Raw genomic sequence first — 8,252 nt, forward strand, 5'->3', positions numbered from 1 at the left:
CTGTTTGAGCCGAATATCCCTTTTTACTCTTCTTCAACACCGTTTCCCATCTCCTCTCTTTCTTTTATTTGTTACATTTTTTTCGGGTTCTAGAACTTCTTGAGGAGTGGAGGAGTATACAGTGATTTTGAAACGTTTGAAACCTTTCTCTCGTCACTCGATCGAGGGTAACTCTATTCTTAGCCATCGTGTTCAACCTAAGTATTTGACTTGCGTAATAGGGTGTTGGCCGAATGCTTCTTCCCTACTTTTTGGGTTCTGAGTTTCTATAAGTTAGCATATGTAGGGTGTTGGCCGAATGCTTCTTCCCTATTTTTTTGGGTTCTGAGTTTCTATAAGTTAGCATATGTTGACTTAAGCCTTGTGTTTAAGCAATCTTGATTAATAAAATCCGCTTGTAATGCAGATATCTATCAAGAAGTTTGTAATCAACCTTCGTCAGTGGGTTAAGCGGGCTACACCACACTCGTTCAATCAAGGCAAGTATCAAATATTATTTTGGGTTAAGTGTTAAAAAGAGGGTGATTAACCCTATTGATTTAAGGACTAACAGAGTGTCTTGATTGAATATAGGTCTGGTGCTCGTGGGCTTCTGTGCCTTTTCGCAAACAAGGTGTGTAAACACAACCCAAATTGTAAATCGGCCAAAGCCGAAAAATGTGACCATTGATGCTACACGGGCGTGCGCTCGCTCGTGTGGAAATGCTTATGCCTAAACATCGGTGATCGATCGTGGAGGCCACCGTGAGCGATTTCATGGGCTTAGGTTGTTTTGGGCCTTATTGGGCCGAACTGGGCCGTGTGGGCCTCACAGGCTTATGGGCCCCATACGGATAAACCACACGGACGTGTGGAGAATGTTGGGTCTGGTTGTGTAACCCACATCGCCAAGGCCACTTCTGGGCTAGGTGGGCTACACGAACATGTTGGCCCACATGGGTCCGCATTATGGGCCTTGGGCCCATCTTCACTGTTTGACTGTTAAGGTTGCACGAGTCGCCCGAGATGACTATAGACCTACTGTTGGGTCGGTAAGTATACCTAGACCCCAAATTGATAAAATGACTGTTATACCCCTATGTGGTAAAATGACTATTATGCCTTATGATATGTATGACTGTAATCGAGCATGCCATTTTATATATATTACATACATGTATGATATTATGACATGACGCATGATATGTTGCATGGGGATGGGTTTATTATGATTGGAGGAAGTGTACTGTACTGGCAGCTCTGCTGCAAATACTGTTTAGTGCCGCAACCGGTACTATTGTGGAGTGTAGGGATGGGTGGGTTGATTTTATCCCCACATGGAGTGTAGGGCTGGACAGAGTGGAGTGTAAAGGCTGGTTGGGTAGGATCTTTGATTGCATATCTGTACTGTTGTTGTCACTGAAATGGGCTAAAGCCCAAACTGACACGATACTGAAATGGGCTAAGGCCCCAATTGAAACTGAACTGTTACTGAGATGGCTTTAGGCCTAGACTGTGTTTGCTTATTGTATGATTAACTAATTGATTATTAAGGGATTACACACTTAGTTTCATAAAATCACCCTTCTGTTTAACTGTACAGGTAATCCCCAGGCTTAGGCGGGTTGGTGCTGCGAGGGACTCGAATGTGGCCACACAGCCGCACTTGCTTCTATATTTGATTTTTAATTTATAAGTAATTTTAATTTGGGTATTTTTTATGTAATAAGGCCTTTTTAAGTTTTTAAATCTTTAATTTAGGGTTTTATTATTTTGGTTTATATCTGCTAGTAGTAGGTCGTGAGTTTTCAAAAGATAAAGGCTTTCCAAAACATCACGATTACGCAACATAATTTAAAAAGCTTCTGCAAGAAATAGTGTTTTAAAATTAATAACAATTTTACGAGGTTAACATTTTGATAAACGACTCATTTTTGGAAACCAAATAAATTTTTTTTAAAAGTCTCAATAAGAACCCACGACTAAGGAAAACAAGGAAAAGGTTTTTCGACGTTATCACCTTTTTTTAAAAAAACACTTCAATGGGACATTGCCAGATTCGACTGTAACGTCTAGGTCAGGTTTGGGGTGTTACAAAGTTGGTACTTGAGAAATATATATTTTATGAAACATGTGTGGAAAGGTACAATATAATGATATTAAAGGATTCAAATATATGCAAAGGTCCCGTTTGAACCTTAAGAATTCCTAGGATACAAATGACATGTCATTAGGGATTTCGTATTTCGGGTGCTGGTCTTGAATGTCCTATCGATGGCTAAGGTCTTGCACTTATTGTGGATTCTCCATAGCTCATGTGAGTAGCATCGTGTAGCTAAAATTTTTACCCACAGCTCATATAAGTAAGCTCATTTCACAACTTGTGTGAATACTATTGAAAAGGAAAGGTTACAGTTATATGGAAAGGCACACTATATGTAAGCGTTCTTAAGTATCCAATGTAATTCTAGATGGTTCAACAAGTAAGCAAAGGTTAATGGAAAGTTATGTATACGATTGGGTAATGGTTCATAATCTTATGAAAAGGTTAATGTGATAAATGATGTGTACATGAAAATCTACTTATGATATGTTTGAACTTATATGTATCATGTATGAACTTACTAACTTGTGAGTTTGGTGATGCTTATCGAGGATTTTAATAAGCTTATGAACATCGTAATGATATGAATAATTTATAAATTGAGCTTAAGAATGGTAAGTTATGTTTGAGTTTATACGAGTTTACTAAGCACTAGTTGCTTACGTAGTTACTTTCCTTTGTTTCATAGATTATCGGAAGCTTTAATGGGTTGGAAGCTTGTCGGAGATCTATCACACTATCCTGCAAATCACTTCGGTAGTTTTTAAGTTAGTTTGGCCAATGTTATAAATGGAATGTATAGGACTTTATATAATGGCAGTTTGAATGTGTTAATGATCAATTTGGTATGAATATGCTTTAGAGTATATATTTTGTTTGATGGATTTATAATGCTTTGGCAATTTTATAGCATTTGTTCATTTTTAAGTACTTTGTATATATGTTCCGTTTTGGTATGTTTATTATGAAAATTGAATGGTTATAATTGGTGTCATTAAGTACCTAAATTGATTAGGTTTTGTGCTTGAGATATGGCATTATAGCCTTATTTTGAGTGAAGTTGTTTTGATATAAATGTCGTGCCCTTTAATGACATATTGGTTAGGTGAAATAGGTTGATTGAATTCATATGTTTATGTGTGTTTGAAAGGTGTTTTGGTCTATTGAATGTATGCATAAATGGAGTGGATGATTGGGTAAGATTTGGTCTTAAAATGGCATGTTTTTAGGGTCAAATTATGGAGCACACGACTTGGGACACGGGTTGTCACACGGGTTAAAATGTGAAATAAATGAAAGTTTTAGGTTTCTACGGACCTATATATAATTCGGCCAAACATGGGTTTTGGTTGAATTGTGTGAATTTTGTGTTTTGTGGAATAAGGACTAAATTGTTAAAAGTGTGAAAGTTTAGGGCTAATGTGCAAATAGGCCTAAATATATGTTTTGTACTAAATTGAATGAATAGAAGATTAAATAAGTTAATTTTAAATATATTTAGATCAAGAAAGGAGAAATACGGATTTGGATCGGGGAAAAGATAAAGTTATTGACTAATCGACTCGATTAGCCGATTTAACATCCGAGGTAAGTTTGTATGTTATAATTTTATTTCAAATGTATTTTATGTGCTTTGATATAGCATGAATTGTGATTATGTGATTATGAAAAATTTCAAAAATGATTCGACGAAGATTCGACAGTTGGAATCTCGGTTGAACCTTAGGAATAGTTTAGGATACTAGTGACATGTCATTAGGGATACCTTGAGCTGCTTCGAGCCATGATTTAGCACTTCGGGTGCAAGAGATACCGATTTGGCTTCGGGCCATGCATGTCAGCTGATTTGGCTTCAGGCCATGATATCAAAATTTCAGATAAGTTAACTTGATTTGGCTTCGGGCTATGGTATAGGTACTTATCGTGTGAGACCCTTGAGTATCCGACTTCTATTCTGAATGGTTCAACAGGTAAATGAAAGACAAGAACGTATATTAGATTGGTCTGAGATGGTACAGGTATGTGAATAAACCATTTTAGCTTTGAATCGAAGAAATGATGATGAGAGTATATAGTTTTGTGAATGAGTACTTGAAAGGTTTGATAGTTAATGAATGTTACATATTGATTTATGTTTATCTGATTGCATTAAGTTTTTCTCATACGAGCTTACTAAGCTTAATAGTTTACTTTGTTTATTTTTCCCGTGTTTTATAGTGATATCGAGCTAGCTTGGATTTAGGGATTGTTGGAGATGGCATCACACTATCTACCTATCACTTGGTAACTTTGAAATTTAGTATATGAAGTATATGGCATGTATAGGGACGTTGAATCATGTTGGTTACGTTTTGGTAATGATGTTGGCAAAATGAATTAGCATTGTAAATGTTTATATTTTGGTTTGTATATATAGCCATGAGTGATGGCTTAATTTTAGTATACTTGTCATGTTTGAATCATGTGCATATATGTATGTTTATGTCTTATGTATATTGAGTTTGTAGTGATGATTGATGGTAATAGGTATTATGAGTGTTAAATGGATGATTAGTGATTGTTAGTATGTTTGTGAAATGAGGTCAACTAATGTACAATTGGGTTTGGTTATTTAGTATGTTTTGAATGAGTAAAACATGAGTTCATAAGTATGTTTGTGGTTTATATTGAAATTGTACAATTTAGTCTTGGCTGTGGTTGATTTGGATGCCCTTAAATGCTATGAATTTGTACCATTTGGTTTGTTTAGGTGATTGAAATTTGGGGTGGCAAAATGGCTTGGCAAATAGCTTATTTTTGTCCAAACGGGCAGAGACACAGGCGTGTGTCTCAGTCGTGCGTCCCCTGGTGTGGTTTTTGAAATTAAGTCAGTATGCTCCACCCGGTCTCACACACGGGCGTGTAATCGGCCGTGTGGTACAAGTCAGTATACCCCCTAATTGGCACACGGCCTAGCACACAGGCTTGTGACTTGGCTGTGTTGCATAAGTCAGTATACCCTATAGGTTTGGCACGGCCTAGCACACGGGCATGTGTAGCAACTTTGAAGGGCACACGGGCTAGACACATGGGCTAGACACACAGGCGTGTGGTTGGCCGTGTGACCCAAGTCAGTATGTATGCCCTATTTCTACACGGCCAGAGACACGGGCATGTCTGGAGCAGTGTGAGGCACACAGCCTGTTTACACGGGCGTGTGACCCCTGTATAGTTTAAATTTTTTCTATGTTTCCAAAAATTTTCGTATGTTATCAGTTTAGTCCCGAACCACTTCTAAAGCATGTTTAAGGACTCGTGGCTCGTTTCAGGGACATTATGATTGGTTGTGATTAAATTTTATTTGAATTGATGAATTATATGTAAAACGTGTATTTAAAAGTGCTGTAAGTCTGGTAATACTCTGTAACCCTATTCCGGCGTTGAATACGGGTGAAGAGTGTTACACTGATCTATTTAACTATTACACGACTTGAATTGAGTTATTGTATGTATATTCTTGCTCAATTTATGCAACAACAAAAGAAGGCTCACTAGGAAAAATCATCACAAGTAATACAATATTTGAAGGATAATCTTGGACAAGGAATTCTGTAACACCCCTAACCCGTCCCCGTCACTAGATTAGGGTTACGGAACATTATCGATCAATCAAAAATCATTTAACATCTTAACAGTAAATAGATTAACCTTATTAAAAACCAACCAATCTTATGTATTTTGTCCTTAAATCGACCCTTCGAAACCCTAAAAATAGCTTAGAAGTAATTCGAGACTAATGTGAAACAAATCAAAAAGGTTCAAGAAAATATGAAAATTTTCAAAAATAGGGGACACATTGCCATGTGGCCAAGCCGTGTGGAATGCCCTAGGCCGTGTAACTTTCAAAATTGGGACACACGGTGTAACACCACTTACCCGTATCCAACACCGGGACAGGGTTCGAGGCATTACCGGACTTAAACATACACATTCATACAAAATCAGGCCGTAAGATTTCGTCCAAATTAAAACCATTTATACACATACAAATTGCCCCTTATATGGGCCTACGAGGCCCAAAACATACTTTGGAAGTGGTTCGGGACTAAACCGAGAACTTTGAAAATAATAGGAAGACTTAGAAAATTTTCTTGATTTGGAGAGTCACACGCCCGTATGGGTAGGCAATGTGGCTGCACACGCCCGTGTGACTTGGGAAACGCCAGTGTCTTCAGCCCGTGTAACTTTCTACTATGACATCATCAACAAAATAAGGTCACATGGCCAAGTCACACCCTCGTGTGCTTAGGCCATGTGGTGAATTAAATTCCAAAAATTAAGTACAGACTTCACATGGCCTGGGCATACACCCATGTCCTAAAACCGTGTCCTTCATACAGCTGAGACACACGGCCATGTCTCTACCATGTGTTTACTACTGGGCATTTTGTTTTGCATAATTAGGGTGCCGAGGACACACGGCCGGATCACACGCGGACAGACCGTGTGTCACAAATGGCCAAGACACATGCCCTTGTGTCTAACCTTGTGGACAATTTCTAGGCTATTTTCCAAGCCATTTGCCACCCTTAAACACTCACATACTCAATCCCACTTCATAGCATGCAACATGGCACATTTGGCTACTCAAGCATTCACATTCATGGTTAAATTATGACTTAGTAGTGTCAACATATCACATACTTAAACCTTTAGGCTATCATATGGCATTCCACACCGATTTCCTATCTATTCATCATTATACCACATTTGTTATCATACTCACTAATCATGTTTCCTCCATTAAACATACATGCTATCCATCACTCTCATTATCCCAAGTCTCATCAAACACATACCTTTAGTATATAACCCACATTAAGCATAAACATATTTACATGCATGCGCAAACAATTAGGGTTACCACCCAAATAATCAATATGAGCCACCTCTCATGGCCATATATAAAATGAATCATAACAACCACATGAGCCAACACTTTTGGCTAATCAATATGACACATAACAAAAAGACCAAGTCTCTATACATGCCATATTCAAAACGTTGAATCTAACTATACCAAATCTTCCAATTGATAGTGTGATCAAAAACTCAGTATCCTTTGGAACACAAATCCTACCATGAAATCTCAAACAATCATCGAAGACACTCAGAAAATCTGGTTCACTACTGGACTTACACTGAATTCACTTAGCTTGTAACTCTTTATCAATTTTCTGAGCAACACAAATTTGTTGAAGGAAACTTGGTCTAGCTATCAACTCAGCTAGAATCAAACCATCATCGGACCAATTCAGCCATGTATTCATAGCCCTCAAGGTAAACAACGACTTCCTACTCAAAGCGTCGACGACCACATTCGCCTTACCCGGATGGTAATCAATCACAAGCTCATAATCTTTTAATAGTTCCAACCATCTTCGTTGTCGCAAGTTCAAATCCTTTTGAGTCATCAAGTACGTAAGACTTTTATGGTCGGTACAAGCATGGAATTTCTCACCAAATAAATAATGTCGCCAAATCTTCAAGGCAAACACTATGGCGACCAACTCTAAGTCATGTGTCGAATAGTTCTTCTCATGAGGCTTCAACTGTCTCGAAGCGTAAGCTACGACTTTATCCTCTTGCATAAGTACACATCCCAAACCATTTAAGGAAGCATCACTATAAATCAAAATTTCTTTACCTGACTCGGGTTGTACCAAAACTGGAGCCTCAGTCAATAATGCCTTTAATTTCTCAAAACTCTGTTGGCACTTTTCTGTCCATTCAAACTTGACATGTAACATCCCAAAATAGAGCTTAGTTAGAATAGTGGTTTTGGGACCACAATTATGACATCAAAATATTTATTTTATGATTATTACGAGGCTTAGAATGTGAGAATATGCATGTGTTAAAGTTTCATGAAAGAATTCTTTGAGTAAGTGCCAAATTGGAAAATTAGGGACTAAGTTGAATAAATTGCAAAATTTGGATTCTAGAAGCAATTTGCATGAAATTGCTTTAGATTATAAAATAGAAGGTCTTGGGGAGCAATTTCCCAATTTCTAAGTTTTGGGACAAAAATGGGCTTGCATGGATGAAATTTCAAAGAAAGGCATTTTGGTCATTTGGCATATTAATGAAATAAAATGGGAAAAAAAAGGAAAAAATCAGCCATTCTTCT

Source organism: Gossypium hirsutum, chromosome A01, assembly GCF_007990345.1.
Source record: "Gossypium hirsutum isolate 1008001.06 chromosome A01, Gossypium_hirsutum_v2.1, whole genome shotgun sequence".
In the NCBI taxonomy this organism is placed as follows: domain Eukaryota; kingdom Viridiplantae; phylum Streptophyta; class Magnoliopsida; order Malvales; family Malvaceae; genus Gossypium; species Gossypium hirsutum.